Source organism: Stegostoma tigrinum, chromosome 36 (genome assembly GCF_030684315.1).
Source record: "Stegostoma tigrinum isolate sSteTig4 chromosome 36, sSteTig4.hap1, whole genome shotgun sequence".
Lineage (NCBI taxonomy): Eukaryota > Metazoa > Chordata > Chondrichthyes > Orectolobiformes > Stegostomatidae > Stegostoma > Stegostoma tigrinum.
Window position 1 is genome coordinate 25,787,735 of NC_081389.1, and position 10,547 is coordinate 25,798,281.

General features: G+C 45.6%; 2 non-coding genes across 2 annotated transcripts; both read right to left on the bottom strand.

The window, feature by feature from the left end:
- Nucleotides 1-327: 327 nt before the first annotated feature.
- On the bottom strand, nucleotides 328-541 carry LOC125446933 (small nucleolar RNA U3). The gene has a single exon (XR_007246494.2). It is a non-coding gene; the product is annotated as a small nucleolar RNA U3 (small nucleolar RNA).
- Nucleotides 542-8,327: 7,786 nt separating this feature from the next.
- Nucleotides 8,328-8,399, bottom strand: trnah-gug (transfer RNA histidin (anticodon GUG)). Its single transcript has one exon. It is a non-coding gene; the product is annotated as a tRNA-His (tRNA).
- Between the last annotated feature and the right edge of the window lie 2,148 nt (nucleotides 8,400-10,547).

The following is a 10,547-nucleotide window of genomic DNA, read 5'->3' on the forward strand; positions in this document are numbered from 1 at the left end:
AAACTGCATTCAAGAAGGAAGTGGAGACCAGTCATTTCCCCACCACAGCCTCCCAGAAGACAATGAAGTTGAGCTTCAGTGTGTAGGAAAAATGTGATGCAGGGACCATTTCTCACCGTCAGCCAGGTTATATATCTGAATGTTTGTTCAAAATTTCCCAGTGTTGCGAAGAATGGGATTGGCCATGTTGCTACAGAATGCTCCAAAGTAGTTGAAGCATTCAATATTACCTGCCCTTCGTCAAAAAATTTACAAATCGAGATCATTAATCTTTGCTCGCTTATTTGAATTCTTCATGGTTTTCTGTTTTTCGTCATTTCGCAACCAACCACTCAGAATGCGTCTTCTCCCTCTAACTCCTACTTAGGAGCAGAACGATCATCAAAGGTTAAAAGCAATCGCAAGAAAAGCAATTGCTTCAACCAACTTCACGTTCAGGAGAAGACGGTTTTTCTCGTCCTCATGGTTGGTGAGACCCATCAATTAAGAACCCATTTCTCAAGTCAAAAACTATAGAAACGATCCCTAAAAGTATAGCCTTAACATCCCAGTCTGGCCGTTCCGGTCTGCACTCCGAGCCAATCCCCTTTAACAGAGAGTGACCGGCAGCCCAGTTCTCAGATTATTCTAGTTTCTTGTTAAGAATGTTATATTGAATCAGGTTATCTCGCTTCACCCTTTTCAATTACATAGTTGCCTGAAAAAAAATAGTTTATTATGTTCTGCTATTACCCAGCAGGCAATGTAATTTGCATAGATTCGTATTCGAGCAGAGTTCAGTACATCTTTTGACAGTATTCTGTGAAACGGCTGACTCTAATCTAGTTGTAAACATTAGTCATTTAAGCAGAAAACTTTACTCAGTTGATTTCACTCATTTCAGTGTTCTTTCAAAGAAATGAGGTATATCTCAGTCCGGGCATATAGTGAAGTGCAGGTATTTGCGGCTGCAGTCCCCTATTGGTTTGTTCTAGTATTACAGTTCCAGAATGACAGGCGCCTGTGACCACTATTGCAGACCGAGGGCTGAGGAATGTGTTAAAGTTTCGGGTAGTTGCTGCCGTTAGCCTCAATGGAGAAAGCTTCCTTTCTGAGGTCTTTCGGCCATATGAACATAGAACATAGAAAAGTACAGCACAGTACAGGCCCTTTGGCCCACAGTGTTGTGCCATGGAATAATCCTAATCCAAAAATAAAATAACCTAACCTACATTCCCCTCAGTGATAACGGGAACTGCAGATGCTGGAGAATCCAAGATAACAAAGTGTGGAGCTGGATGAACACAGATGCTGCTTGGCCTGCTGTGTTCATCCAGCTCCACACTTTGTTATCTACATTCCCCTCAGTTCACTGCTGTCTATGTGCATGTCCAGCAGTCGCTTAAATGTCACTAATGACTCTGCTTCCACGACTACCACTGGCAAACTATTCCATGCGCTCACAACTCTCTGGGTGATGAACCTCCCTCTGACGTCTCCTCTATACCTTCCTCCTAACACCTTAAAACTATGACGCCTCGTGGCAGTCAATCCTGCCCTGGGGAAAAGTCTCTGGCTATCGACTCTATCCATGCCTCTCATTCCCTTGTACACCTCGATCAGGTCACCTCTCTTCCTCCTTCTCTCCAGAGAGAAAAGTCCAAGTTCAGTCAACCTCTCCTCGTAAGACAAGCCCTCCAGTCCAGGCAGCATCCTGGTAAACCTCCTTTGCACACTCTCCAAAGCCTCCACATCTTTCCTATAATAGGGCGACCAGAACTGGACACAATATTCCAAGGGTGGTCTCACCAGGGTTTTGTAGAGCTGCAGCATAACCTCGCGGCTCTTAAACTCAATCCCACTGTTAATGAGAGACAAAACACCAAATGCTTTCTTAACAACCTTATCCACCTGGGTGGCAACTTTGAGGGAGCTATGCACTTGAACACCAAGATCCCACTGTTCCTCCACACTGCCGAGAATCTTGCCTTTAATCCTATATTCAGCATTTAAGTTCGACCTTCCAAAATGCATCACTTCGCATTTATCCAGGTTGAACTCTATCTGCCATTTCTCAGCCCAGGTCTGCATACTGTCAATGTCTCGCTGAAGCCTGCAATAGCCCTCGATACTATCAACGGCACCTCCAACCTTTGTGTCATCAGCAAACATACTAACCCACCCCTCAACCTCCTCATCCAAGTCATTGATAAAAACTACAAAGAGCAGAGGCCCAAGAACAGAGCCCTGTGGAATACCATTCAGCACTGACCTCCATGCAGAATACTTACCATCTACAACCACTCTCTGCCTCCTGTCAACCAACCAATTCTGAATCCAGACAGCCAAATCGCCCTGTATCCCATACCTCCTGACTTTATGGATGAACCTGCCATGGGGAACCTTATCAAATGCCTTGCTGAAGTCCATGTACACCACATCCACTGCTCGACCCTCGTCAACCTGTCTCATGATCTCCTCAAAGAACTCAATAAGATTTGTGAGGCATGACCTGCTCCTCACAAAGCCATGCTGACTCCCTTTAATCACACTATGCTTTTCCAAATAGTCATAAATCCTATTCCTCAGAATTCTTTCCAAAACCTTGCTGACCACAGACATAAGACTGACTAGTCTGTAATTTCCAGGGATTTCCCTATTCCCTTTCTTGAAAAGAGGAACAACATTTGCCTCCCTCCAATCCTCTGGTATGACTCCCATGGAAAGTGAGGAAGCCAAGGGAGAGTTAATTTATTGAACCCCGAGTAGGTTGTCTTGGAATGTAAACAAAACCGTGTATTTCTTCGTAAGCATTCGAATTTTGCATTTATATGAAGGCAACTGTTCTTATTCACATTGCTGGCTGGGCCACCATTTTATTACTTATCCTGAGTTTGAGAAGGTGGTGGTGAGATTTCTTCTTGAACCACTGCAGTCCACTAGCTGTAGGTTGATCCACAATGCCCTAACGGAGGAAATTCCAGCGACAGGGAAGGAACCCCAATATATTTTCAAGTCAGGAATGGTGACTGTTCCCATGTATCTGCTGCCCTTTGCTATATACATGGAATTGGTCATGGGTATGAAAGGTGCTTTCTAAGGATCTTTGGCAAATTTCTGCAGTGCATCTTGTCGATTGTACACACTGCTGCTCCTGAGTGTTGGTAGTGGAGGGAGTAGATGCTTGTGAATATGATGCCAATCAAGCGGGCTGCTTTGTCCTGGATGGTGTCAAGCTTCTTGAGTGTTGCTGGAGCTGCACCCTTACAGGCAAGTGCGAAATATTCCATCACACTCATGACTTGTGTCTTGTAGATAGTCTACAGGCCTATGTCTGACCTAAAATGTCACCTCCTCTTTTCACTGATAAAACCTTTAGTTCTTTAAGAACCATGACTTGAAAGAAATTTGGGGATTTACAGATATATATTAATCAATTAAAACCTTCTAACTGGTTAAATATTTAACAGCATCTTAGGTTTTTTTTAATATATCCTCCTCAATGGTGTGAACCTTTGATCTTTTACTTATAAATTCTGTGTCTGATACTACCTCTCTCACTAACAACTGAAGAAGAACTGAGGCTCCAAAAGCCTGTGTTTTCAAATAAACCTGTTGGACTATAACCTGGTGTTGTGTGATTTCTGAATTTGTCCAGCCCAGTTCACCACCGGCGTCTCCACATCATCAATGTAGATAATTGTGAGGTGTTGCACTTTGGAAAGCCAAACTAAGGTAGGACTTATACAGTAAATGGTAAGGTTCTGAGGAGTGTTATGGAACAGCGGGACCTAGGAGTACAAGAACATAGTTTGTCGAAAGCAGCATCATAGTTGGACACTGTGGTGAAGAAGGCATTTAGTATGCTGGCCTTGATAATGGGAACTGCAGATGCTGGAGATTCCAAGATAACAAAGTATGAAGCTGGATGAACACAGCAGGCCAAGCAGCATCTCAGGAGCACAAAAGCTGACGTTTCGGGCCTAGACCCTTCGTCAGAGAGGGCAAGAGTTTTACCCTTTCTGATGAAGGGTCTAGGCCCGAAAGGTCAGCTTTTGTACTCCTGAGATGCTGCTTGGCCTGCTGTGTTCATCCAGCTTCACACTTTGTTATCTAGTATGCTGGCCTTCATTGGTTGAGACATTGAGTATAGGAGTTAGGATGTTATGTTACAGTTGTATAAGAGGTTGGTGAGGCTGCACTTGAAGTACTGTGTACAATTTTGGTCACCCTGTTATAGATAAACTGGAAAGTGTACAAAGAAAATTTGCGAGGATGTTGTCAGGACAAATAGGCCTGAGTTTTAGGGAGAGGTTGTCCATGGTAGGACTTTTTTCTAGGGATGGGGAATTGAAAACTAGAGAGCATAGGTTTAAGGTGAGAGGGGGAAGATTTAAGAAGGACCTGAGGGCATAGAATGGGCTGCTGGACAAAGTTGTTGAGGCAGCTACAATAGCAACATTTTAAAAACATTTGAATAAGTACATTGACGAGAAGGGTTTAGAAGGACATGGACAAAATGCGGGCAGTTGGAACTAGCTGAGTGGACACCATAATCATGGCCTGTTTCCATGCTGTATTATTCTATGACTCTATAAATGTTACATACCACTCGCCAAGCCTGGATATAGTCCTGATCTTGTTGAATTTGAACATGAACTGCTTCAGTATCTGAGCAGTCATGAATGGTGCTGAACATTATGCAATCATTGACGAACATCCCTACTTCTGAACTTATGATGGAGGGAAGGTCATTGATGAAGCAGATGAAGATGGTTGGGTCTAGGACACTACCCTGAGGAACTCATGCAGACCTGTGCTGGAGCTGAGATGACTGACCATGCTGTTGTTCAGACTGGAAGCCTTGAGTGTTGTGTTGCAAGGAACAGTGCTGTGGCAACTGTTGTTTGTCATTTATGTACATAATTTGGATGAGAATAAAGGAAGCATGGTTAGTAAGTTTGTAGATAACACCAAAATTGATGATATAGTGAACAGTGAAGAAGGTTATTTAAGAATACAACAGAATTTTGATCAACTGGGGCAGTAGACCAAGGAAAGGCAGGTGGAGTTTAATTAAGATAAATGCAGGGTGTTGTATTTTGGTAGAACAAATCAGGGTAGGAGGGTAGGACCTACACAGTTAATAGTAGGGCACTGGGGAGTGCCATCAAACAAGGAAGCTTAGGGTTGCCAGCACATTGTTCCTTGAAAGTGGTGTCACAGTGGTGAAGAAGGCATTTGGAATGTTTCATCAGAGCACTGAGCACAGAGTTGTGTTGTCATGTTCCAGCTGCACAGGACATTGATATGGCCATATTTGGAGTACTGCATGCAATTTTGGTCGCCCTGCCTTAGGAAGGATGTAATTAAACTGGAAAAGGTGCAAAAAAGATTTACAAGGATGTACCAAAACTGGAAGGTTGGAGTTATAAGGAGAGGGTAGATAGACTGGGACTTTTCCCCTGGAGCATTGGAGGCTGAAAGGTGAGATTATAGATGTTGATAAAATCATGAGGACCACATATAATGTAACTAGCCAAGTCTTTTCCCAAGGTAGGGGAGTCCAAAACTAGATGGCATAAATACAGGTGTGAAATTGTCACACAACTCCTTCTGGAATGTGCCTTTGGATAGGAAGTCTGGAGAGCAATGAGTGGTTTTTATTGAAGTTCATCTCTTGCAGCTCCGTGACACAGGACTTGACGGTCTGTTCCCCGGGTAGCACACTGAGAGTAATATCAATTCCTGGAGGACCATCAACTTAGTGAAAGACACTCTTTAGTCTGCCCAAAACTTGCTGGTCTTCCAGAACAAGGAAAAGGCCTTGACCAAGTGTTGTAGAAGGTCACATTCTGAGGGCCAGAACTACCTGCTGAGGGACATGCTAAACCCTTGGGTAGCCACCACCAAGGCGCAGTGGAGAAAAGCCACGGCGAAAGTACAGTTGAGGCCCATTCGGTTACATACACTCCTGCTGCCTCAAACGTCTGTCAATATAGCCTTGATCAAGTAAGGGATGCCTTTGGTTTGTTTGGAAAGAGTCAAACTCTAATGTTTTAGAGACAGTAGGAACTGCCAATGCTGGAGAATCTGAGATAACAAAGTGTAGAGCTTGATGAACACAGCAGGCCAAGCAGCATCAGAGGAGCAGGAAAGCTGACGTTTCGGGTCTGGATATTGCTTCAGGAGCTCCTGAAAAAGGGTCGAGACCCGAAACATCAGCTTTCCTGCTCCTCTGATGCTGCTTGGCCTATTGTGTTCATCCAGCTGCACACCTTGTTATCTCAAACTCTAGTGTTTGCTTGTTTCCTTGAAATGCTACTATGCAGACCTGAACTGTGTGTGATTTATATATGTGTGTGTGCGCGTGTCTCACCTATGGCTTAGACAGTAATCCAGAGATGGAGACTATGGTTAGAGATAATGGGAACTACAGATGCTGGCGAATCCAAGGTAACAAAGTGTGAGGCTGGATGAACACAGCAGGCCAAGCAGCATCTCAGGAGCACAAAAGCTGACGTTTCAGGCCTAGACCCTCTCTGATGAAGGGTCGAGACCCAAAACGTCAGCTTTTGTGCACCTAAGATGCTGCTTGGCCTGCTGTGTTCATCCAGCTTCACACTTTGTTATTATGGAGACTGTGGTTTCTAATTTAGTTCCCAACTGTTCAAAGACTTTCAGCAGAGCCGCCTTTCTCATCCTTATAGAGCCAACCAATAGGACTCATTCCTTATCAGAGATAATGGGAACTGCAGATACTGGAGAATCCAAGATAATAAAATGTGAGGATGGATGAACACAGCAGGCCAAGCAGCATCTCAGGAGCACAAAAGCTGACGTTTTGGGCCTAGACCCTTCATCAGAGAGGGGGATGGGGTGAGGGTTCTGGAATAAATAGGGAGAGAGGGGGAGGCAGACCGAAGATGGAGAGAAAAGAAGATAGGTGGAGAGAGTACAGGTGGGGAGGTAGGGAGGGGATAGGTCAGTCCAGGGAAGACGGACTGGTCAAGGAGGTGGGATGAGGTTAGTAGGTAGGAGATGGGGGTGCGGCTTGGGGTGGGAGGAGGGGATGGGTGAGAGGAACAACAGGTTAGGGAGGCAGAGACAGGTTGGACTGGTTTTGGGATGCAGTGGGTGGAGGGGAAGAGCTGGGCTGGTTGTGTGGTGCAGTGGGGGGAAGGGACGAACTGGGCTGGTTTAGGGATGAGGTGGGGGAAGGGGAGATTTTGAAGCTGGTGAAGTCCACATTGATACCATTAGGCTGCAGGGTTCCCAAGCGGAATATGCGTTGCTGTTCCTGCAACCTTCGGGTGGCATCATTGTGGCACTGCAGGAGGCCCATGATGGACATGTCATCTAAAGAATGGGAGGGAGAGTGGAAATGGTTTGCGACTGGGAGGTGCAGTTGTTTGTTGCGAACCGAGCGGAGGTGTTCTGCAAAGCGGTCCCCAAGCCTCCGCTTGGTTTCCCCAATGTAGAGGAAGCCACACCGGGTACAGTGGATGCAGTATACCACATTGGCAGGTGTGCAGGTGAACCTCTGCTTAATGTGGAATGTCATCTTGGGGCCTGGGATAGGGGTGAGGGGGGAGGTGTGGGGACAAGTGTAGCATTTCCTGCGGTTGCAGGGGGGAAGGTGCCGGGTGTGGTGGGGTCGGAGGGGAGTGTGGAGTGAACAAGGGAGTCATGGAGAGAGTGGTCTCTCCGGAAAGCCGACAGGGGTGGGGATGGAAAAATGTCTTGGGTGGTGGGGTCGGATTGTAGATGGCGGAAGTGTCGGAGGATGATGCGTTGTATCCGGAGGTTGGTGGGGTGGTGTGTGAGAACGAGGGGGATCCCTTTTGGGCGGTTGTGGTGGGGGCGGGGTGTGAGGGATGTGTTGCGGGAAATGCGGGAGACGCGGTCAAGGGCGTTCTCGACCACTGCGGGGCAGAAAGTTGCGGTCCTTGAAGAACTTGGACATCTGGGATGTGCGGGAGTGGAATGCCTCATTGACCTATCCCCTCCCTACCTCCCCACCTATACTCTCCTCTCCACCTATCTTCTTTTCTCCCTATCCCCCTCTCTGACGAAGGGTCTAGGCCCGAAACGTCAGCTTTTGTGCTCCTGAGATGCTGCTTGGCCTGCTGTGTTCATCCAGCTCCACACTATTATCTTCGACTCATTCCTTATGTTTCCTTTAGCTGTTTCCAGTGAATTCACTTTTCTTAATTTTTTAAAATTTTCCTTCGATCCAAAACTGAAGAGGTTGATTTTTAATTTAAAAATACTTAACAGGATAGGCTGCTGTTCGCTTTGGGACGAAAAACGAAAGCTTCCAATGCCGTGTCATTGCCAATCCGCAATGCCGTGACTCGGATTCGAACCGAGGTTGCTGCGGCCACAACGCAGAGTACTAACCACTATACGATCACGGCGAGCTACTCGGAAGCCGATAGAAAAGCGTCCCCCTGTCAACTATATGAGCTCAACGTCACATTCCCTAACCAACGTTTTCTTTCAACGTGTTGACGTAGTACGGACGGTTGGTCGCTCGAGCGATTGACGGCGCTCGCTTCTTCCCGCGTTCCCGCGTGAAGGTTTTCAGTAAAATCCAGAGGTTGCTGCCCGCCGTCTTCCTGTCAATGAGAGGTTGCTCATCGCGGGGCACATCCAGGTAGTGGGGACTTGATTGGCAGTTCAGTGTTAGCGCTCCGTACCTATTCTCACACGCAAACATCCATCCGACCACCTCAGTCCTTCACCTGCAGCCCACCCCAACACGACCCCATATCCTAACCCTAACCCATACTTTTCCTTTTTCCCTTCCTCCAGCATGAAACGTCATCTCCCCGCAAACACTAACAGGTCACCCCCTCACTCCCCCTCCTCTCCCCCCATCCCTTCCTTTCCGGACGGAGGGTTTGCTAATAATCACATAACTACTCCAAAAATCCAGCGCAGACTCAGTGGTTCAAATGGCTTCCTTTTAGCTGACCATTATGAAGATAAATAAATCCAGCTTTAATATGTGCACCAATAAACAATTCTTTTTAAAGTTCCTTGTAAAACATTTTCAGATATGGTTCGCATGACCTTTGACCTGTTAGGCACCTTGCAACCACGAAATCAACTGTCAATCAATATTGACTTCTGTTTGGAAACGATAAAAAGTCATGATTGTAATTCCAAAAGTATGATTTTTAAGTGTCTCTTTTTTTCAAAGAGGCATTTATTACAAAATTTGTCAACGCTGATGACAGAACATATTAAATTTGAGATTTCACAATGTGTACAGCAATTCCAGTGCAGTATACAGCACTTGGGATATCTCTCTATGCTTAGAATTCCAGGTAATATTTGCTTTATAGATGTTTAGTTAATAATAAACATTCTCTGGTGAAGAGCCTGATAAATTTATGGATAAGCATATGGACGTTCATGGAATAGTGTAGGTTAGATGGGCTTCAGATCGGTATGACAAGTCGGCACAACATTGAGGGCCGAAGGGCCTGTACTGTGCTGTAATGTTCTATGTTCTATATTCTATATGTTAAATTTGTGCATAGATTCTAACTCTTTAACATAATATAACAGAAGGGCCTTGGACAGTGGCCTGTCCCCATCACACATTTTCAGCGCCAATCTCTGGTTTGTGTATATCCCTCATCATGGCAGACCTGTAGATGTGCCAGTCTGCAACATACAGTTGTGCAGAGCTCTCTGCACAGGCCAGCTTTGGACCTGAAATCCAGTTTGAAGATTTTCATCACTCCACTGTAGTTAGCATTTAGATTTCAATGAGGGGAACCATGGGAAGTCTTTATCTTTATCCTTTGACATAAGACTGTTATTTTACTTCCTTTGCCTTGTTTTAAATCATTTCTGAGGAACCATATTGCCTTGTTTGTCATATGTATGTGATTCTCTGGGATTATGGGGATATAAATATAATCTGGAATATAGCAGAGTTGTTAGCCAGTTTTACAACATGCTTAAAGAATAACAAGTTATTTTTGAGAATATTCTGAAAGAATTGGCATAAGTCTCTTCTGGGTTACAGCAAAAAGTGAAACAATTTGGCTATTTTTATTAGTGAATCAAAAATTCCGCTAATAGTGTGACATGCAAAATGATGAGGCTTCATTCGCAGCTCATTCCTCTTGCCAGAGACATAGTTGTTAACAGTTCGTGTCTTAATTTAAGATAACAAAGTGTGGAGCTGGATAAACACAGCAGGCCAAGCAGCATCTCAGGAGCATAAAAGTTGACGTTTCGGGCCTAGACCCTTCATCAGAGAGGGGGATGGGGAGGGGGATCTGGAATAAATAGGGAGGGGGGGAGGCGGACCGAAGATGGAGAGAAAAGAAGATAGGTGGAGAGGAGAGTATAGGTGGGGAGGTAGGGAGGGGATAGGTCAGTCCAGGGAGGACGGCCAGGCCAAGGGGGCAGGATGAGGTGGTAGGTAGGAAATGGAGATGTGGCTTGGGGTGGGAGGAAGAGATGGGTGAGAGGAAGAACATGTTAGGGAAACGGAGACAGGCAGGGCTGGTTTTGGGATGCAGCGGGAGGAGGGGTCGAGCTGG